The 23,667-nt window shown below is 37.8% G+C and overlaps 1 pseudogene across 1 annotated transcript; it reads right to left on the bottom strand.

The window, feature by feature from the left end:
• Window positions 1-8,564: 8,564 nt before the first annotated feature.
• Window positions 8,565-21,380, bottom strand: LOC308338284 (DDB1- and CUL4-associated factor 13-like; annotated as a pseudogene). The gene is made up of 4 exons: window positions 21,045-21,380; window positions 12,593-12,744; window positions 12,122-12,342; window positions 8,565-9,960 (listed from the first exon to the last, which is right to left on the bottom strand). The product of its transcript is annotated as a DDB1- and CUL4-associated factor 13-like (transcript).
• Window positions 21,381-23,667: the final 2,287 nt, after the last annotated feature.

Below are 23,667 nucleotides of genomic sequence, written 5' to 3' on the forward strand. Positions count from 1 at the left end.
CACTGTGAAAAATAAACATTCACACAAAAGTGCACAATGATTGAGTCAGATGTCATTTCTTTATTAATAAAGCTAAGGGCATTTATACACACACATGCACGGATGACATAGACAGAGGATGGGTATATGAGAGATGGAAGTTGGGAGGAAGCAGGATGGGGAGTGAAGAAATAAATGAGTAGAGGATGACCAAAATAATGAAGTTAATGATGTTAAGGAATACAGAGAAGAGGTGATAAAGAAGGGAAAGATAAAAATGGAGAAAGGAGATATAAAGGGAGAGATGTACATATACTCATACACACAAAAAGAGGAAGAAAACATATATTGAGGAAGAGTGAAAGAGACAGGAAGGAAGCAGAGGTAGATATTACGGTGAAAAAGAGAAAGAGAAAAGGTAAGTTGCTACACTGACCACTGTTTAGGTGATCATAAGTCCTCTTAGTTGGTTTTTCAAAATTAAAGTATTCCTGCATGGCTGGAATATCAGCAAATAACTAATGATATGGCTAATTTCCTGAATTCAACCATGAAGTGACTCTTAAGCATTCTCTACCTCATATATTCCTCTTTACTTCATGTACTAAAGAGAATTCTCCCCCCCTTTTTATCATGATCACAAAGAATATGCTTTTCTATTGGAATAAGGAAAAAAATTGCTTGGACGATGAGGTATGGCAGCATCTAAATCCTTAGGTACATGCAAAGAACCACTCCACAAGCTGTATCACATGTTTTCTCTGTCTATGGTGCTTGGAGGAGGATATAAATAGCAATTTAAGCACTCAATTATGTCTCTTTATTTATGTCTATAAAATATACATAAACATACCACATTCTGTGACCCTATTTATTTGAATTTGTATATATCTATGTACAAAATCCTAACACTTTTATTTCAGAAGTATTTCTGATATTCAGTCCAGTATCTATATTACATTGCTCATCTACTGGATTAGTAAAACATTTCTCTGCCCTGATTATATGGTATTTTCTTGTTTGCCTGCTTATTATCTGTCATCCGCCTTAAGAATATGAAATTCAAGAAAGCAGGGATCTATCCGTATTGCTCACAGTTTCCCCATCACCCAGAACTGTTTCTTGTACAGAGTATTTGTTTAACACTAGACACAGAACATCGTTCACTTGCTGACAATTTCTGAAGTGATACTCTTCAGTTCTTTGTTACTGCAAATCTATCTCTAGTTACTTCATTTCTATTTTATATTTTAATAAATTAAATATGACTTTTCCACTTTTATGAAAATTATATATATCTTTTTTGTTCCCTGTACTACCGTGTTTTAACACATATACTAGTCAATAAAAATGGATATATGTACTATTATCAGATATTGTCCTGGTCAGAAATCATTAAGCAATAATTTAAAGTATTTCCTATTTAATAATAATTGATGTTGCAAACACTGACCTTGAATGCCATTTACTACCTAAAGGTAAATTGTCTACTGTATTATTTTTATATTTTGTTGACTTCTTATTTATTTATTTGTTTGTTTGTTTATTTATTTCTATTATTATAGAGCCAGTACATTATTTGCAAAGTCCACACATCAAAATACAACAAATAGGGGATTAGAAAGATTGCAGAGGAATAGGAGGCATAAATATCATAGGGTCCCTGGAGTTCAGATAAATAGTTATCAAAGGATTCTGAACACCTACAAACTCAATAGGAGATTGAAGAGAACAAGAAACTGATGACTTTTTGGAAAGTAGGAAGTGCAGAGAAGTGAATCCAAGGCAATACAGAGGAGGATACACCAATGGGGGCAGGGGCGAACTCCTGGCAAGAGGTAGAGTAGTGGAACTTTTAGAAGTCTGATCCACTGGGGGATGTCACTCCAGAGGCTAAGCAGGGGGTGGAACACTTTTTGAGACAGTGTGGTCACAGGACCCATGGGGTCACAAAAAGACCAGGGGTGTCTGAGTGTGGTAGAGCTGCCAGGTATCAGAGTGGGGAAGCCAGCTGAGGAGATAGACTCTCAGCTCATAGTTACCGTAAGCCATGATCCAAGGCACAATCAGGCCATTCTTCTTCCAGCAGGGAACCCACAAGTGGCAGATCTAGGGAGACTCACCTTCCTCCTCTGGGAGGAGTGGCAGGGGAGCATGTTACAGGGATTGGCTGGGTTTAGAGACTCTGAACAGGCCGTGCACCAGAGATAGAAATGCTGGCAACAGGCTGGCTGAGCATGGAGCACGGCCAGAGACCAGGAAGACTGGAGGGATTGACTGCTTTTTTCTGAGGGTGCACTGAGGAGTGCAGCCCTGAGCCCTCAGCTTCTACACAGCAGCCGGATATTGGGAAGCCACCATCTTTATTCTCCGCCTCCAAAGGTGTATGAAAGCATTCATGGAACAAAAGCTCCTAAGAGCAAAACTGAACAGATTACTTAGCCTGGCCCCTAGCAAGGGTGGTGCAATTCCCCCTCGGGCAAAGACATTTGAGATTCACTGCAACAGGCCCTTCCCCTAGAAGATCAACAAGAACATCCTGCCAAGACCAAGTTCACCAATCAATGAGAACTGCAAAACTTCAGAGCTATAGGAATACCACATATAGAATTCATGATTTTTTCCCCATGATTCTTCAGTCTTTCAAAGTTAAATCTTTTTAAATCTTTTTTTAAATTCTATTTTCTAAAATTTTCCTCTTTCCTATTTTAACATTTTTAACTGTTTTATCTTATCAATACCTTTTTAAAAAATCTTTTTAAGGTTTCATTGTTATATTCTATCCCTTTATTGTATTTAACCTTATTTTTGTATACATATAGGTTTTTCTTTCTTTAAAGATTTGGGATACAGTTTCTTCTAACAGATCAAAATATACCCTAAATCTAGCACATGGCTTTGTTCTAGTCTCCAGCCTGATCACATTATTTCCTCTTATTTCCCTTTTTTTCAACAACTTTTATAAATTCCTTTTCAGAATATTTTTTTAAATTTTCATTTTTACAGTCATATTCCATCCCTTCACTGTGTTTATCCTTATTTTTGTATATTTGTAAGTTTTTCTTTCTTTAAAATTTTTGAAGACAGTGTCTTCTAACAGAACAAAATACACCCCAAATCAAGCATCTGGCTCTCTTTTATTATACATATATTTTTTCTTTTTTTTTTCCCCCCTCTTTTCTTCTCCCCCTGGTTTCGGGTCTCTTTCAATTTGGTTACTGTGTATTTTTATGGGGTCATTGCTATGTTTTTAGTTATTTTGTTCTCTCATTCATCTATTCTTATCTGGATAAAATGACAAGGCAGAAAATCTCACCTCAAAAAAAGAACAAGTGGCAGTACCATCGGTTAGGGACCTAATCAATATGGACATTAGTTACGTCAGAACTAGAGTTCAAAATGATGATCATCAAGGTGCTAGCTGGGATCAAAAAAGGCATGGAAGATACTAATCTCTTTCTGGAGAAATAAAATCCCTTTCTGGAGAAATAAAAGAACTAATATCTAACCAAGTTGAAATTTTTAAAAAAAGCTATCAATGAGGTGCAATAAAAAATAGAGGTGCTAACTGTTAGGATAAATGAAGCAGAAGAGAGAATTAGTGATTTAGAAGACCAAAGGCTGGAGATTAAAGAAGCTGAGAAAAAGAGAGATAAGCAACTACTGGACCATGAGGGGAGAATTTGAGAGACAAGTGATACCATAAAATGAAATAATATTAGAATAATTGGGATCCTGGAAGAAGAAGAAAGGGAGAAAGGGGCAGGAGGTATATTGGAGCAAATAATAGCAGAGAATTCCCCTAATTTGGGGAAGGGAATAAGCATCAAAATCCAGGATGCACAGAGAACCCCCTCAAAACTAATAAAAATAGGCCAACTACCCATCATCTAATAGTAAAACTTACAAGTCTGAGTGGCAAAGAAAAAATCCTGAAAGCAGCTTGGGACAAGAGGTTTGTAACATACAATGGTAGAAATATTAGATTGACAGCAGACATATCCACAGAGATCTGGCAGGCCAGAAAGGACTGTCATGATATGTACAGAGCACTAAACAAGAAAAATATGCATCCAAGAATACTATATCCAGCTAGGCTCTCATTGAAAATAAGGGAGATAAAAAGGCTCCAGGAAAAATAAAATCTAAAAGAATTTGCAAACACCAAACCAGCCCTACAGGAAATATTGAAGGGGGTCCTCTAAGTAAAGAGAAAGCCTAAACATAACAGACAAGAAAGGAACGGAGACAATATACAGTAACAGTCACCTTACAGGCAATACAATGGCACTGAATTAATATCTTCCAATAGTTATCCTGAGTATAAATGGGATAAATGCTCCAAATGAAAGACACAAGTTATTTAAATGATTAAAAAAAAAAAAGACATCAATATGCTATCTGCAAGACACTCATTTTAGATCCAAAGACACCTCCAGATTTAAAGTGAGGGGGTGGAAAATAATTTACCATGTGAATGGACATCAAATGAAACCTGGGGTGTCAATCCTTATATCAGATAAACTAGATTCTTTTTAAAGATTTTATTTATTTATTTGATAGACAGAGATCACAGGTAGGCAGAGAGGCAGACAGAGAGAGAGGGGGAAGCAGGCTCCCTGCTGAGCAGGGAGCCCCATGCGGGGCTTGATCCCAGGACCCTGGGATCATGACCTGAGCTGAAGGCAGAGGCTTTAACCCACTGAGCCACTCAGGTGCCCCCAGATAAGTTAGATTTTAAGCCAAAGAGTATAACAAGAGATGAGGAAGGACACTATATTATACTTAAATGGTCTGTCTGACAAGAAGATCTAACAATTTTAAATATGTATGCCCCTAACATGGGAGCAGCCAATTATATAAACCAATTAATAACAAAATCAAAGAAACATATCGACAATAATCATAGGGGACTTTAACATCCAGCTCACAGCAATGGACAGATCATCTAAGCAGAAGATCAACAAGAAAACAAGGGCTTTGAATGACATGCTAGACCAGATGAACTTCACAGATATATACAGAGCATTCCAACCTAAGGCAACAAACACATATTTTATTCTAGTGCACATGGAACATTCTCCAAAATAGATCACATCCTGGGTCACAAATGAGGTCTCAACCAGTACCAAAAGATTGGGATCACTCCCTGCATATTTTCAGACCACAATGCTTCAAAACTAGAACTCAACCACAAGAGAAAAGTTGGAAAGAACTCCAGTACATGGAGGCTAAAGAACATCCTACTTAAGAATAAATGGATCAACTAGGACATTAAAGAAGAATTTTAAAAAATAATGGAAATACATGAAAATGAAAACACAATTGTGCAAAATCTTTGGGACACAGCAAAGGTAGTCCTGAGAGGAAAGTATCCAGCCAAACAAGCCTTTCTCAAGAAACAAGAAAGGTCTCAAGTACACAACCTAACATGACACATAAAGGAGCTGAAGAAAGCAGCAAAGAAAGCCTAAACCCAGTAAGAGAAGAGAAATAAAAAAGATAAGAGCAGAAATCAATGAAATAGAAACCAAAAGAAGAGTAGAACAAATTTGGGAGCCAGTACTTTGAAAGAATTAATAAGATTGATAACTCCCTGGCCAAACTTAACAAAAAGAAAGGAGAAAGGACCCGGATTAATAAAATCATGAATGAAAGTGGAGAAATCACAACCAACACAAAAGAAATACAAACAATTATAAGATCATATTATGAGCAACTATACACCAGCAAATTTGACAATCTGGAAGAAATGGATGCATTCTTAGAGATGAATAAACTACCAATACTGAACCAGGAAGAAATAGAAAATCTGAATAGACCCATAACCAGTAAGGAGATTGAAACAGTCATCAAAAATCTCCCAACAAACAAGACCCCAGGGCCAGACTGCTTCCCAGGGGAATACTACCAAACATTTAAAGAAGAATTAATACCTATTCTCCTGAAACTGTTTCAAAAAATAGAAATGGAAAGAAAACTTCCAAACTCATTTTATGAGACCAGCATTACCTTGATCCCAAAACCAGACAAAGACCCCATCAAAAAGGAGACTTACAGACCAATATCCTAGATGAACATGGATGCAAAAATTCTCACCAAAATACTAGCCAATAGGATCCAACAATACATTAAAATAATTATTCACCACAACCAAGTGGGATTCATTCCTGGGCTGCGAGGTTGGTTCAACATCCACAAATCAAGCAATGTGATACAATACATTAATAAAAGAAAGAACCATATGATACTCTCAATAGATGCTGAATAAGCATTTGACAAAGTACAGCATTTCTTGATCAAAACTCTTCAAAGTGTAGAGGGTACATACCTCAATATCATCAAAGCCATCTATGAAAAACCCACAACAAATATCATTCTCAATGGGGAAAAACTGAGAGCTTTTCCGCTAAGGTCAGGAACACAGCAGAGCTGTCCACTATCACCACTGCTATTCAACATAGTACTAGAAGTCCTAGCCTCAGCAATCAGACAACAAAAAGAAATTAAAGACATCTGAATTGGCAAAGAAGAGGTCAAACTCTCACTCTCTGCAGATGATATGATGCTTTATCTGGAAAATCCAAAAGACTCCACTCCAAAACTGCTAGAACTCATACAGGAATTCAGCAAAGTGTCAGGATATAAAATCAATGCACATAAATCAGTTGCATTTCTATACACCAACAGCAAGACAGAAGAAAGAGAAATTAAAGAGTCTGTCCTTTTATAATAGCACCCAAAACCATAATATACCCAGGAATAAACCGAACCAAACAGCCAATGAATCTGTACTCAGAAAATTATGAAGTACTCATTAAAGAAATTCAGGAAGACACAAAGAAATGGAAAACGTCTCATGCTCATGGATTGGAAGAACAAATATTGTGAAAATGTCTATGTTACCTAGAGGAATCTAATGCAATCCCTATCAAAGTGCCATCATTTCCTTTTCAAATAAATGGAACAAATAATCCTAAAATTTATATGGAACAAGACATGACCCCAAACAGCCAGAGCAATGTTGAAAAAGAAAACCAAAATTGGTGGCATTGCAATTCCAGACTTCAACCCCTGTTATAAAGCTGTCATCATCAAGACAGTATGATACTGGCACAAAAACAGACACATAGATCTATGGAACAGAGTAGAGAGCCCAGAAATAGACCCTCAACTCTATGGTAAACTAATCTCTGACAAAACAGGAAAGAATGTCCAATGGAAAAAAGACAGTCTCTTCAACAAATGGTGTTGGGAACATTGGACAGCCACATGCAGAAGAATGAAACTGGACCATTTCCTTATATAACACACAAAAAGAAACTCAAAATAGATGAAAGACCTCGATGTGAAACAGGAATCCATCAAAATCCTTGAGGAGAACATAGGCAGCAACCTCTTCAACCTCAGCCACAGCAAATTCTTCCTAGAAACATCGCCAAAGGCAAGGGAAGCAAGGACAAAAATAAACTATTGGGGCTTCATCAAGATCTAAGTTTTTGCACAGGAAAGGAAACAGTCAACAAAACCAAAAGACAACTGACAGAATGGGAGAAGATATTTGCAAATGACATAACAGATAAAGGGCTAGAATCCAAAATCTATAATGAACTTCTCAAAATCAAAACCCCAAAAAGAAATAATCCAATCAAGAAGTGGGCAGAAGACATGAACAGACATTTCTGCTAAGAAGGCATCCAGATGGGCAATGGACACATGAAAAAGTGCTCCATGTCACTTGACATCAGGAAAATACCAATCAAAACCACAGTGGGATACCATCTCACACCAGTCAGAATGGCTAAAATTAACAATCAGGGAACAACAGATGTTGGCGAGGATGCAGAGAAAGGGGAACCCTCCTACACTGTTGGTTGGAATGTAAGCTGGTGTAGACACTCTGGAAAACAGTATGAAGGATCCTCAAAAAGTTGAAAATAGAGCTTCCCTATGACCCAGCAATTACATTATTGGGTATTTATCCTAAAGATACAAATGTAGTGATCTGAAGGAGCATGTGCGCCCAAATGTTTATAGCAGCAATGTCCACAATAGCCAAACTATGGAAAGAACCTAGATGTCCATCAACAGATGAATGGATAAAGAAGATGTGTATATATCTACAATGGAATACTATGCAGCCATCAAAAAACCCTGAAATCTTTCCATTTGCAATGATGCAATTGGAAGCAGAGGGTATTATGCTAAGTGAAATGAGTCAATCAGAGAAAGACAATTATCATATGCTCTCTCTGTTATGAGGAATTTGAGAGGCAGGGTGGGAGCTCATGGTAGGTAGGGAGGGAAAAAAATGAAACATGATGGGACTGAGGAGGGAGACAAACCATTAGAGACTCTTAATCTCAAGAAACAAACAAGGTTGTTGGGGTTTGGCAATGAGGGATAGGGTGGCTCAATTATGAACACTGAGAAGGGTATGTGCTATGGTGAGCGCTGTGAATTGTATAAGACTGATGATTCACAGACCTGTACCCCTGAAACAAATAATGCATTATATGTTAATAAAAATACAAAAAATAATGTAGCAAATGATTATACATCAGGATTAGTAGGAATACCAAGTATTATTTCACAACTGTGACTATGTGTTTCTTCTTCTCTGATAAAATTGGCACAGATCCAGGCTTCCTATGTTTGAGACATTTCACCTCCTTCAGTTGGCAAGCTTCTTTCATCATGTGCTGTTCTTGGATCTGGCTGTATATGGATTTTGGTAGATGCCAGTGATAAGCAATGCATTTTATATGAGGTTAATGTTGAAATTTCTCCCTTCAACTTCTGGTTATAATCTTTAGCTGCTTTTTCTCATGGTATAAGCACACCCAAGTTTTCAAAAGCATTAGCTTTCCATAGACGAATGTTCATTTCTTCAGATCCACACATAATATATTTGCTGTCGGAAGTCCAATTTACCCAGATACATGTTGCATTCATTTTGTGTGATAGACTTCCCTGCTTCTACTTTTGTTCACAGGAAAGATACAAATAGATTTATCAAAACTAGTAGACACAAACTCTTTCCCAATGGGAGAGTAATCCACATTAAGCACTGCAGATATCTGATCATATGTACCATTACAGAGCGTCCAGTGAATGCATATCAAAAGTATACAAGTTGTAATCTTCATTTGCTGCAGTAAAAATGAAAGCTTCCTAAGGTTCCAACAAATTGCATTTGTTCTCATATTTAAGATTACTTTTTTCAGGATAGTAGCTTGCCTCATATCATATAGTACTATGTTCCTGTTAGAAGCACAACTTCCCAAGAGAAATGTCTCAATCAGGTTAAATTTGACACTACTTATATACTGTCGAATATCCAGGTCATTGAACATATAGGACTTGTTCTTTGTTCATCCCAAATGGCTACCTGCCGTCCACATGTGGCAAAAACAGCTTCTTTCCAGTGATGATCAATTCCCATATACACTGTCTTTCTCAATATTGTATGCAATGGTTCCTTCTTTTCTCCATAGGCTGGTCCATCCATTTTCTACTTCTTTACAATTTTATCATCACCAATAGTAAAAAAAGAAGTCCCACAAAAGCAAGTACATATTCCTCGCACAAAACCTCCATGTGCTTGTATTGTATGGATATATTTTCATTTAGTTAAGTTCCAAATTCTAACCTCCCCATCACATGTCCCAGAAAGGACAGTAGCCAGGATCTTTGGATGCTTTGCCAAGCAATTGACTCAATCTTGGTGACCATCCAGAGAAGTAAGGAATGATTTTTCAAATATCCATTCCAGTTTGATAGTATTTAAACTTCATAAGTATTCTTGTGGGACCCCAAAAAGATGTACGTTAGGATCATAGTTTCTTGGAACTCTTTTTAAGTCCAGCTTGGTTTTGCAGACATAGTTTTCTAGGTTCTGGCTCAGCATCTTCACCTTCACTTTGGCTCCTAATTGTCCCTTACTCCCCAGGCCTTCCCTCTGAGTTTGGGTTACCCCTCCTAATTATTTTAAAGCTCATCACTTATCCTATCTCTCTCAATAGACCACACATTTCTCTATGTGACTTCTAAGTAGATATTTTATTTTTTTAAATTTTAGATCCTCTTGTAAAATGGTAAGATGGAGGGTGAGTTTTTTATTACCTGCAGTAGGATGAGATACTCACATTAGCATATTGGGATGTTATGACAAGATTATATACGTAATCTTATATATATGTAGATTAATTTTTTACATGGGACATATCACTAATGATTAAGTACTTTACTTTAGAAAACAATGTTCTTTTCTCTTACAATGTTAAAACATGAGATGAAGATCGAAAAGAGATATAGATTAACATGGATTATTGTTCTTGGCTTTTCTATCATACATTTCATCTGGCTCCTCACAATGTAACCAATGTTTCATCTATACACTATCTAGTTAATAACAAGCTATGGTTAGTCAGGGGATGGATATGTTTGTGCATGTTATTTCAATCCTAGAAACTAGAGCAAGACCCTAAGACCTCTATTTTTTTCCCTTTCTAAATGTCAAATTCACCAAATATCAGGCATGTATCATTTGTCTGATGAATCCTTGACATGAAGGACAGCTTGCTATTACTAATATGGAGGAAGAATTCAAACATACCTTAGCTTGGAGGCTACTTTCCTTTTGATAGGTTAACTGATATTTTTTTTCTCCTACTACATATAATATAGCATGTTTTGTGTAAACTTGACAAAATTTTAAACTAAAGAAAAACATTTATTTATGTATTTTTATTTCTCTGTGCTTTAGCATTGGATAGGAAATCAAGAAAAAAATTAGTATTGGATTGGAAATAAGAAAAAAAATAAAAAAGTATTGGATAAGAAATCAGAAAAAATTATTTTTATTTCTCTGTACTTTAGTATTGGATAGGAAATCAGGAAAAAAAAACCAACAACAACCCAGTGATTAAATTCAAATATTAGCATATTATTCCTATACTGATAGGAAGGTAACTGCCACATATAAGCTCAAACCAATAGTTTGGTTACATGATAAATCCATTAAAAAGGGAAAGCTAATCAATTTTTACCCGCTTTCTAAAATACATGTTGGTACCACCTTGACACATTGACTTTAAAAAGACTTTATTTCAGCTATGTGCAGAGCACATCTACATACTCTGAATAACTCCCTCTAAGTAAAAATTCATATCCAATTTGGGAAGTATTACTGGATGACATCAACTGAAACTACATTATAAATATTAATATAATTCCTATATTATATTCATAGAAATGAAGAAATAGTTTAAAATTCAGAACCAGGGGTCCCTAGGTGGCTCAGTCATTAAACATCTGCCTTCAGCTCAGGTCATGATCCCAGGGTCCTGGACTGAGCTCCCTATGGGACTCCCTGCTCAGTGGGAAATCTGCTTCTCCCTCTCCCATTCCCCCTGCTGTGTTCCCTCTCTTGATGTCTCTCTCTGTATCAAATAAATAAATAAAATCTCTAAAAAGATAAAATAAAATTCAGAACCAGTCTACAAATTTTATTTTCTATGTTAATTTCTTATTCTAAACACTTCCTCATGTTTTAAAAATATAACCACTAAAAGAAACCAGATTGACTCACTTCTTCTCTTTCAACAGACTATGTCAAAGATAATATTGGGTAGTACAAGGTGCCAAAAAAAAAAACAAACCCTGAATTAAAATTTATAACTGGAGCATAGGGGGGCAAGATGGCAGAGAAGTGAGAGACCCTATTGTTAAGTATCTACCAGAACACTCTGAACACCAATGAAATCAGACTGAAATGTAAGATTATACATTCCTGGATCTCTATGGGGCCAGAAAACATCAGTGGAAAGGTAAAGCAGAGGGGGAATGCTAGGATGGATATCAGAGGATAAACAGAAGGGGGAGGGATCCAGCAGAAGTGACCCATTGGATAGTAATACCTCAATAACAAAGTGCCCTGTGGTTGGGGACCAGCATTAGCTTTGAGTCTGGTTGAAGGCATTCAAAAAGAGCAAAAGAGCTTAAGGGGTAACTTGTGGAATTGGGTGGTCATGGGCATGGGTCTAAGCCCACAGACCCAGGATGGCCACCGCCAGCGACCACCCATGCCAGAATGTGGCAGAGCGTCCCTGGTCTCTGAGCCCCCAGCCTCTGCTCGCACCACTGCTCAGCTGGGTGCACACCCGCCCACACGGGAGAGCTTCTGGTGTGGGTGCTAGCTGGTGGCTCTCTAACTCTACAGCCTCCTGCACTTTGCACACCCTGCATGACCGTAGGCTCTGAGCATACTCCCGCCTGCGCATGAGAGAGCTTGGTGTGGGTGCCAGCCCGTGCTCTTTAGGACCCCGGCCTCCTGCCACAGGTGGAGGGTCTGGAGGCTCCCTGCCAACAACTTGGAGAACCCTGCACAATCTCTGGTCAGGATCCCTTAGTGGTAGCCTTTTGCAACTTGTGCAACCATGGGAACTGAGCGTAACCTCGTGGGCCTGGACCCCAGAGAGCAGTCCCGTCAAAGGCAGTCAACGGAAGCAGGCTCACTGGACCAATATTGCTTATGGTTTTAGTGGCACAGGGGTACAGAGACAAGTGGGCAAGTCAGGCAACCACTGAGCGGGTGGCTGGGGGCACATACCACCTGTGGGAGGCTGCACTTTTCAGCAGAGTTTGCAGATGGGGAGCCTGTGTGTTCTGGACCACCCAGAGGGGAGCAGACTGAGGCTTCTCACGAAACAGAGGTCCAGGTGCAGTTTGCTTTCCACTAAACCTCAGAAAAGCCTCAAAAAGCTGCAAAGAACAAAAACCTCTAGAGAACAAAAGCCTGAAAAACCAGTTTCCACAGGACCCAGCCCCTTTATAGGGGGCAGGACAAATCAACCCAAGCAAGACTGACTGAAAAACAATGCAGCAGGCCCCTCCCCCAGAAGGCAAGCCAAAAGAATGAGAGGACAACTGCTGCAGGGTCCCCATAAAACTGAAAAACCCCAGCATCAGGGGAAAGCAATATATTACACTCACAGTATTGTCCTAAAACCTGTATATTTCATAGAAACAACTTTTTATTTTTAATTCATTCTCATGGTTTTTGTTCTTGCTAATTTTTTTTAACCTACCTACCACTACAACTAGAGGTTTATACAACATATTCCATAATAATCTTTTTTTAATCTGTTTTTTAACTTTCTTTTCTATTTTTAAAAATATACATACAGATATAAGATTGAAGGTAATCCTCTTTCCCTAATCAATACTACCCCCATATATAAAAAAGGTTTAATCTCCCTTTATCTCTGGAAAGTTGAGTCCTTTAACAAAGATATTCAAGATATACCAGGGAGAACCAAAATAACCTTCTTTGCCCATATTGAGGATTTATAACCACCCTCCCAACATCTTCTTCTGTTAGTGTTTCTGTATATTTGTTTTTGTTCTGGTATTATATAAATCTTATCTTTGGGGTTCATTTTGGCTGGGTTCTGTTTTATTTTTGTTGTCATTTACTTTTGTCAGTCTTCTTGTTTGTCCATTTTTGTTTGTATACCTTATAAATCTTACTTTTGGGCTCATTCTGGCTAAGTTCTCTCTCTCTCTCTCTTTTTCTTTTTTCTTTCTTTTTCGTGGTGACTTCCAATTGCTCCGAAATGTCCCAGGGGTCATCTTGCCTGAATTGGTGGCTGATATATTCAGCTACACATCCCCTTAACCACCTCTCATCAAAATGACTAGGAGGAGGAACACCCAACAGAGGAAAAATTCAGAGACTGTGCCCTCTCCATCAGACCTATTGGATATGGAAATAAACAGTATGTTGGAAAGTGAATTCAGGGTAACAATTATCTAGGCAATGGCTACATTGGAGAAAACTATTAGTGACAACATAGAATCTCTAGTTAAAAATGCTATCAATGGGGGGCGCCTGGGATGCTCAGTGGGTTAAGCCTCTGCCTTCGGCTCAGGTCATGATCCCAGGGTCCTGGGATCGAGCCCCACATTCGGCTTTCTGCTTAGCAGAGAGCCTGCTTCCCCCCCTTTCTCTTCCTGCCTCTCTGCCTACTTGTGATCTCTCTCTCTCTCTCTGTGTGTTAAATAAATAAATCTTAAAAAAAATGCTATCACTGAGATCCAATCTAATCTAAATACCCTAACAGCTAGGGTAACCAAGGCAAAAGATAAAATTAATGATCTAGAGGACAAAATGATAGAGAAAAAGGACAAGGAGAAGGTATGGAACAAATAGCTTAGAAGCCATGAAAACAGAATTAGGGAAATTAGTGATGCCATGAAATGTTTCAAGTCAGAATTACTGAGATCCCTGAGGGGGTAGAAAAAGAGAGAAGACTAGAAGATACAGTTGAACAAATTCTGGATGAAAAGTTTTCCAGTCCGAGGAATGAAACAAGTGTTCATGTCCTAGAGGCAGAAAGAATACCCACCAAGATCAATGAATCTATAAAGACCTCAAGGTATTTAATTGTGAGACTCACATATCATAATTTTAGACAAGAGCTTCTAAGGGTAGCTAGGGGGAAGAGATTCCTTACGTACAGAGGAAGGCTTATCAGAATAATGTCAGACCTCTCCACAGAAACCTGGCAAACCAGGAAGGGCTGGCAGGACATATTCAGGGCACTAAATGAGAAGAACATGCAGCCAAGAATACTTTATCCAGCAAGGCTGACATTCCAAATGGATGGAGAGATAAAGAGCTCCCAAGACCAACAAGGTTTAAAAGACCATGTGACCACCAAGCTGGCACTACAAGAAATATTAAGGGGAGGTTTTATAAAAGAAGAAAGAACCCAAGAGTGACATAGAACATAAATTTACAGAGACAATCTATATAAAGAAGGAATTCACAGGTAACATAATGTCAATAAAATACATATCTTTCAAGAATCACTCAATGTGAATGGCCTAAATGCTCCCATAAAATGGCACAGGATTGCAGACTGGATAAAATGAAAGGACCTGTTCATATGCTGTCTACAAGAGACCCATTTGGAACCTAAGATACATCCACACTGGAAGTGAAGGGATGGAGAAGCATCTTTCATGCCAAAGGGCCTCAGAAGAAAGCTAGGTTAGGGATTCTCATATCAGATAAATTAGATTTTAAACTAAAGACTGTAGTCAGAGATAAAGAAGGACACTAAATCATTCTTAAAGTTTCTATCCACCAAGAAGACCTAACAGTTGTAAATATTTATGCCCCCAATATGGGAGCAGCCAACTACATAAGCCAACTGTTAATCAAAATAAAGAGTCATATCAATATGAATACATTAATAGTAGGGGATCTTAACATGTCACTCTCAGTAATAGACAGATCATCCAAGCAGAAAATCAGTAAAGAAACAAGAACTTTGAATGACGCATTGGACCAGATGGACTAATACTCCATTGTATATATGGACCATATCTTATCTATCCATTTGTCCGTTGAAGGGCATCTTGGCTCTTTCCACAGTTTGGCAACTGTAGCCATTGTTGCTATGAACATTGGGATACAGATGGCATTTCTTCTCACTACATCTGTATTTTTGGGGTAAATACCCAGTAGTGTAATTGCAAGGTCATAATGTAGCTTTATTTTTAAATTTTTAAGGAATCTCCACACTGTATTCCTAAGTGGCTGCACCAAGTTGCATTCCGACCAAGAGTGTAAGAGGGTTCCCCTTTCTCCACATCCTCTACAAAATTTGTTTCCTTTCTTGTTAATTTTGGCCATTCTAACTGGTGTAAGGTGGTGTCTCAATGTAGTTTTGATTTGATTCTCTCTGATGGCTAATGATGATGAACATTTTTTTCATGTGTCTGATAGCCATTTGTATGTCTTCTTTGGAGAAGTGTCTTTTGATGTCTTCTGCCCATTTTTTGACATGATTATCTGTTTTTTGGGTGTTGAGTTTGAGGAGTTCATTATAGATCGTGGCTATCAGTCCTTTGTCTGTAGTGTCATTTGTGAATATCTTCTCCCATTCGGTGGGTTGCCTCTTTGTTTTGTTGACTATTTCCTTTGCAGTGCAGAAGCTTTTGATCTTGATGAAGTCCCAAAAGTTCATTTTTGCTTTTGTTTCCTTTGCCTTTGGAGATATATCTTGGAAGAAGTTTTTGTGGCCAATGTTGAAGAGGTTACTGCCTATGTTCTCCTCTAGGATTTTGATAGATTCCTGCCTCACCTTGAGGTCTTCTATCCATTTCAAGTTTATCTTTGTGTATGGTGTAAGAGAATGGTCAAGTTTCATTCTTCCATACACAGCTGTCCAATTTCCCCAGACCATGTATGAAGAGACTGTCTTTTTTCCACTATATTTTTTCCTGATTTGTCGAAGGTTAGTTGACCATAGGGTTGCAGGTCCATACCTGGACTCTCTACTCTGTTTCACTGGTCTATGGTTTTTTTGTTTGTTTGTTTGTTTGTTTGTTTTTCCAGTAGCATGCTGTCTTGGTGATCACAGCTTTGTAGTAAAGCTTGAAATCAGGCAACATGATGCCTCCAGTTTTGTTTTTCTTTTTCAACATCTCCTTAGCAATTCGGGGTCTTTTCTGGTTCCATACAAATTTTAGGATTGTTTGTTCCAGCTCTTTGAAAAATGTCGGTGAATTTTTATCAGGATGGCATTGAAATTATAGATTGCTATAGGAAATATAGACATTTTAACAATGTTTATTCTTCCAATCCATGAGCATGGAATGGTCTTCCATCTTTTTGTGTCTTCTTCAATTTCTTTCATGAGTGTTCTGTAGTTCCTCAAGTGCAGATCTTTACCTCTTTGGTTAGGTTTATTCCTAGGTATCTTATGGGTCTTGGTGCTATAGTAAATGGAATTTATCCTCTCATTTCTCTTTCTATATTTTCATTGTTAGTGTATAAGAAAGCAACTTATTTCTGTACATTGATTTTGTATCCTCCCACATTACTGAATTGCTATATGAATTCTAGTAGTTTGGGGATGGAGTCTTTTGGGTTTTTTTATAGATTATCATGTCATCTGTGAAGAGAGAGAGTTTGATTTTGTCTTTGCCAATTTGAATACCTTTTATTTCTTTTTGTTGTCTGATTGCTGTTGCTAGGAGTTCTAGTACTATGTTGAACAACAGTGCTGAGAGTGGGCATCCTTGTTGCGTTCCTGATCTTAAAGGGAAGGCTGTCAGCTTTTCCCCATTGAAGATGATATTTGCTGTGGGTTTTACATAGATATATTTTATGAAGTTAAGGAATGTTCCATCTGCCCCTGTACTTTGAAGCATTTTAATCAAGAATGGATGACGTATCATTTTCATCAAGAATGGATGCTTTTTCTGCATCAATTGAGAGAACCCTGTGTTCTCTCTTCTTTTACTGATTTGCTCTATCATACTGATTGATTTGCGAATGTTGAACCACTTTCGCATCCCAGGCATAAATCCCTACTGGATAATCTTTTAAATGTACTGTTGGATCCCATTAGCTAGGATCTTTTTGAGAATCTTGGCATCCATATTCATCAGCAATATTGGTCTGAAATTCTCCTTTTTGGTGGGGTCATTGCCTGGTTTGGGGATCAGGGTAATGCTGGCTTCATAAAAAGAGTCTGGAAGTTTTCTTTCTCTTTCTATTTTTTGAAATAGCTTCAGGAGAATAGGTACTATTTCTTCTTTGAATGTTTGGTAGAATTCTCCAGGGAATCTGTCATTCCTGGGCTCTTGTTTTTGGGGAGCTTTTTGATCACTGCTTCAATCTCGTTAATAGATATTGGTCTATTCAGGTTGTCAATTTCTTCCTGATTCAGTCTTGGAAGTTTATAGGTTTCCAGGAATGCACCCATTTCTTCTAGGTTGCTTAACTTATTTGCTTATAACTGTTGATAATAATTTCTGAAGATTGTTTCTATTTCCTTGGTGTTAGTCATGATCTCTCTCTTCTCACTCATAATTTTATTAATTATTTTCCTTTCTCTCTTCTTTTGGATTAGTTTGGCCAATGGTTTATTGATCTTATTGATTCTTTCAAAAAAAAACAGCTTCTAGTTTTGTTGATGTGTTCGACTGTATATCTAGTTTCTATCTTATTGATCTCTGCTCTAATCTTGATTATTTCTCTTCTTGTGTGTGGGGTTGGCTTAATTTGCTGTTGGTCTTCCAGTTCCTTAAGGTGCAAAGAGAGTTGGTGTATTCTGGATTTTTCTCTTTTTTTGAGAGAGAGAGGCTTGGATGGCTATGTATTTTGCCCTTAGGACTGTCTTTGCCATATCCCACAGGTTTTGGACTGAAGTGTCTTCATTCTTATTGGTTTCCATGAGTTGTTTAGGTTCTTCTTTGATTTCCTGGTTGATCCAAACATTCTTAAGTAGGGTGGTCTTTAGCTTCCAAGTGTTTGAGTTCTTTCCAAATTTTTCTTGTGGTTGAGTTCCAGTTTCAAAACATTGTGGTCTGAGAATATGCAGGGAATAAACTTTATCTTTTGGTATCGGTTGACCCCTGATATGTGACCCAGTATGCAATCTATTCTGGTGAAAGTTCCATGTGCACTTGAGAAGAATGAGTACTTTTTTGTTTTAAGGTGGAATGTTCTGTATATATCTATGAGGTCCATCTGGTCCAATGTGTCATTTAATGCTCTTGTTTCTTTATTGATTTTCTGCTTGGATGATCTGTCTATTGCTGAGAATGGCATGTTCACATCCCCTACTCTTAATGTACTCATATTAATATGACTCTTTTTGAACTCCCCTGAATATATCTTGTAGTGCCAGCTTGGTGGTCACATAGTCTTTTAAACCTTGTTGGTCTTGGGAGCTCTTTATCTCTCCATCCATTTGGAATGTCAGCCTTGCTGGATAAAGTATTCTTGGCTGCATGTTCTTCTCATTTAGTGCCCTGAATATGTCCTGCCAGCCCTTCCTGGTTTGCCAGGTTTCTGTGGAGAGGTCTGACATTATTCTGATAAACCTTCCTCTGTACGTAAGGAATCTCTTCCCCCTAGCTGCCCTTAGAAGCTCTTGTCTAAAATTATGATTCTTCAGTCTCACAATCAAGTGTCTCAAGGTCTTTCTAGACTCACTGATCTTGGTGGGTATTCTTTCTGCCTCTAGGACACAAACACTGGTTCCATTCCCCAGATTGGAAAAATTTTCATGGAGCATTTGTTCAACTATATCCTCTTGCCTTCCTTCTTTCTCTTCCCCCTCAGAGATCCCAATAATTCTGATGTTGGAATATTTCATGGCATCATTTATTTCCCCAATTGTGTTTCCATGGCTTCTAAGTTGTTTTTTCCAAGCCTCCTTCTGATCCTTTTTATCTTTCAGTTTGTCCTCTAGATCACTAATTCTATCTTCTGTCTCAGTTACCCTAGCTGTTAGTGTATTTAGATTAGATTGGATCTCATTGATAACATTTTCAACTTCTCCCCAGGCAGCTTTCACTTCTGCCCTAATTGATTCCATGTTGTCTCTAATGGTTTCCTTCAACCTAGCCATTGCCTGGATAATTGCTACCCTGAATTCACTCTCTGACATACTGTTTACATCCATATCCAATAGCTCTGATGGAGAGGGCACAATCTCTGAATTTTTCCTCTGCTAGGTGTTGTTCCTCCTAGTCATTTTGGTGAGAGGTGGTTGAGGGGATGTGTAGTTGAATATATCAATAGCAATCCAGGCAAGGTACACCCTGGAACCCTTCTGAGCAATCAGAAGTCACCACCAAAAAGAAAGAAAAAAGAAAAAAAAGAGAGAGAGAGAAAGAGAGATATAGGGGGGGAAAAAAGAGAGCGTGCGTGCGTGCGTGCGTGAGAGAGAAGACCACCCAGAATGAGCCCCAACGGTAAGATTCATAAGGTATATAAACAAAAATGGACAAACAAAAGACTGACAAAAGTTAATGACAAGAGAAAAGAAAAAAAAAAATAACCCAGCGAAAACATACCCCAAGTATAAGATTTATATAATACCAGAACAAAAACAAATACACAGAAACACTGATAGAAGAAAAAGATGGGAGGGTGGTTATAAATCCTCAATGTGGGCAAGGAAGGTTATTTTGATTCTTTCTGTGTGTATCTTGATATCTTTGTTAAAGGACTCAACTTTCCAGAGGTAAAGGGAGATTAAACCTGGTTTATATATGGGGGTAGTATTGATTAGGGAAAGAGGATTACCTTGAATCTTATATCTATCTGTATATTAAAAAAAAAAAAAAAGAAAAAAAAACAGAAAATAAAAAGAAAAACACAGATATATGTATGGAAATAATTCAATTAAAGATTTATTACAGGGGATGCCTGGGTGGCTCAGTGGGTGAAAGCCTCTGCCTTTGGCTCAGGTCATGATCCCAGGGTCCTGGGATCAAGCCTCATATCGGGCTCTCTGCTCAGCAAGGAGACTGCTTCCTCCTCTCTCTGCCTGCCTCTCTGTCTACTTGTGATCTCTGTCTGTCAAATAAATAAATAAAATCTTTAAAAAGAAGATTATTACAGAATATGTTGTATGAAACTTCTAGATGTTATGCAAGTAGGTTAAAAACATTAAGCAGGACAAGAATAGTGAGAATGAGTTAAAAATAAAAGTTGTATGTATGAAATATACAGGTTTTAGGGCAATACCGGGAGCTTAATATATTGTTTTCCTCTGATATTGGGGTTTTATAGTTTTATGGGGACACGGTGGTGGTTGTCCTCTCATTGTTTTGGCTGGCTTTCTGGGGAGGGGCATGCCATATTCTTTTTCAGGCAGTTTTGCTTGGATTGAGTCCTCCTGCCCCCTATCAAGGGGCTGGGCTCTGTGGAAAACTGTTTTTCAGGCTTTTGTTCTCTGGAGGTTTTTTCCCTTTGCTGGCTTTTCATGGCCTTTTGAAGGTTTAGTGGAAAGCAAACTGCACCCAGACCTCTGCCTCAGAGAGAAGCCTCAGTCTGCTCCCCTTTGGGTGATCCAGAACACACAGACACCCCCTCTGCAAACTCCACTGAGTTGTGCAACCTCCCACAGGCAGAGCACATCCCCTGCCACTATCTTAAGGGTTGTCTTAAGTATCTGCTTGTCTCTGCACCCACGTGCCACTAAAACCATGAGCGATACTGGTCCAGGGAGCCTGCTACCTGTGGCTACCTTTGCCAGGACTGCTGTTTGGGGTCCAGACCTCAGTTTGCCCCTGTGGGAGATTGCACTGAATTCCTTTTGGGCCTGTCTGGGAGAGTCCAGACCCTCGGCTGGTCCTAGACACCATGGGCTAGCTCCAGGATGGAGCTTTCTCAGGGCCAGGGGGAGTGGGTCACACCCTGGTTGCACAGTGCGCAAAAGTTCTAGGGAGCACAGGCTGGTGTCATCACCAGACTCCCTTACGTGGAGGCAGGAGTGTGCCCAGCTAAGCCACCATGCAAACTGCAAAACCCCAGGGGTTCCACCGCACTCTCTCTGGCATGGGTGGTCACAGACGGTGGCCATCCTGGGACTGTGGGTTTAGACCTGAGCCCGTGACTGCCTGATTCCACCAGTTGTCCCTTAAGATCTTTTGTTCTTTTTGAGTGCTTTTATCCAGACTCCATGTTAACCCCAACCACAGGGTACTTTTGTATTGGGGTATTACTTTCTAGTTGGTCTCTTGTGGTGACTCCCTCCCCCTTCTGCTTATCCTGACATCAGTCGAATTATTCCCATTCCACTTTAGCTCTCCACTGCTGTCATCTTTCCCCATAGAGATCCAGAAGTGTATAATCCGACATCCCAGACTGATTTCATGGGTGTTCAGAGTGTTCTGGTAGATAATTAGCTCACTTTAGGGAACCAGATGAAAAAGGGTCTCCTACTTCTCTGCCATCTTGCCCTTCCTCCCCAACATTTATAACATTTTTAACATGTTTAAAATCATATATCATCAGCTTAAAACTAGAACTAAATTAAAGCCAGAAAACTTCAAGAAGAAAACATTTGAGAATACGCTGAGACTTTGGGAAAACCAAAGCTTTCTCAGGTAGGACAGAAAAAATTAAATAAAATTTAAAATTGTATATTAGACATGATCAGATTAATCCTGCCTTCTCTTTGAAAGACACTGTTAGAAAATGAAAATAAAATACATCTCCAAAAACAGACTTACATTATATCCAGAATATACAAAGAACTAACATACCTCAATGATAAGAGGACAAACAATGCAACACAAATGAGTAAAATAATTGATATTTTATTAAAAAACATATAGAGATAGCAAACAAGGATGTAAATAAAATGGCCCTCAACATCATTAGTCATTCAGGAAAATATAATTAAAACTACAATATACCATTACATGCTCACGAAGATTCAGAGCAAGTATAGCCCTCAAGCACTGTTGGTGAAAAATGCAAAAGTTACTATTACTTTAGAAAACAGTTTTATAATGTCTACTACAGTTAACCATATACTTATGTTATTACCTAGCAATCTTTCTTGTGTGTTTTTATTCAGGAGAAATAAAAATTCACATCTACTCAAAATTTTGTAGGTGAATATCTAATCCCTGAAGAAATGCTTAGTTTTGAAGAAATTCTATTTTTTGCAATTTTTACTATATTTTGTGTTAATATTAACAATCCATGTTCTTAAAGAAACAATGATAGGTTTATTTTCTTGTGTGGGTTAGACAACTTTATAACTTCTGAGCTGGACAATAATTCAAAAAACAAAAGGTAAAGTTTTGCTTGTTTACATGTAGGTATGATTATAAAGGATATGACCATATGAGTTAAATTTTCATTGATAAATCTGATATTCTCCAAAACTTTCCTGTAACTCTCCGTGCTATTAATGATTTGTTCTTTCTAATTAAGGAGTACATAGAATTAGCATATTTTAATGATTATCTCTTTTTTAAGAAAGCAAAACTAAAATTTGCAAACATCTCTTTGGTAAGACAATTTATTTCAGAAATAGAATGTGTGATGCTTAGTAATTTACTATGAAAAATATCTTTCCATTGAGTGTGCTTATTTACTATGTAATCTTGCTATTAGAATGTAAAAACTTGATTAAACCTGCCAAAAAGTGGTAACATAATTAGAAGTGTTATAATTTTTTTATTAAAATTAATTAAATTTAATTAAAATGTCACATATTTTCTGCTCTGAAACATACATACACACACGCACATGTGCACACACACACACACACACACACATATCTCAAACCAACAGTTCACTTTAGAAGACAATAGCCATATTCTTGCCTAAAGAGTTGACTGTGACCTTTGGACAAACTCTAGATTTGAGGAAAAAGTCATCTTGCAAGCAAATAGATAATGTTAATCGAAGTGATACTTAAATTTATTCATTCATCTATTTAACAAATATTTATTGCATGCTTGTTTTGTTCCAAATATTGTTCGAGTTTCTGAGAAGTAAGTAAATAATATAATTTCAAATAGTGCTAATTTCTATGATGGAATTAGACAAAAGTAAGCATATGAAGAGTAACAGAACAACTCACTGAGAGGAGTTGTTTAAGCAAATGAGTGATGAGAAGCCCAGATTACATCATCAATTTTTTTAGGAAATTGGTTGGCCACATTCAATTAAACATCACAAACTTAATGTGTCCATAGACAAAGTCTTCAACATGAGAAACTATTTCACTGCCCATTGCTTCTAACTGCTCTCAATTCATGGCATAGTTATGGTGTTATTTCACATTATTACGCTATTAATCTGATAACTTTTAGGTAAAAACAGTATCATGGGTACCAAATAGGATAAGA

This window comes from Martes martes (genome assembly GCF_963455335.1).
Source record: "Martes martes genome assembly, chromosome: 2".
Lineage (NCBI taxonomy): Eukaryota > Metazoa > Chordata > Mammalia > Carnivora > Mustelidae > Martes > Martes martes.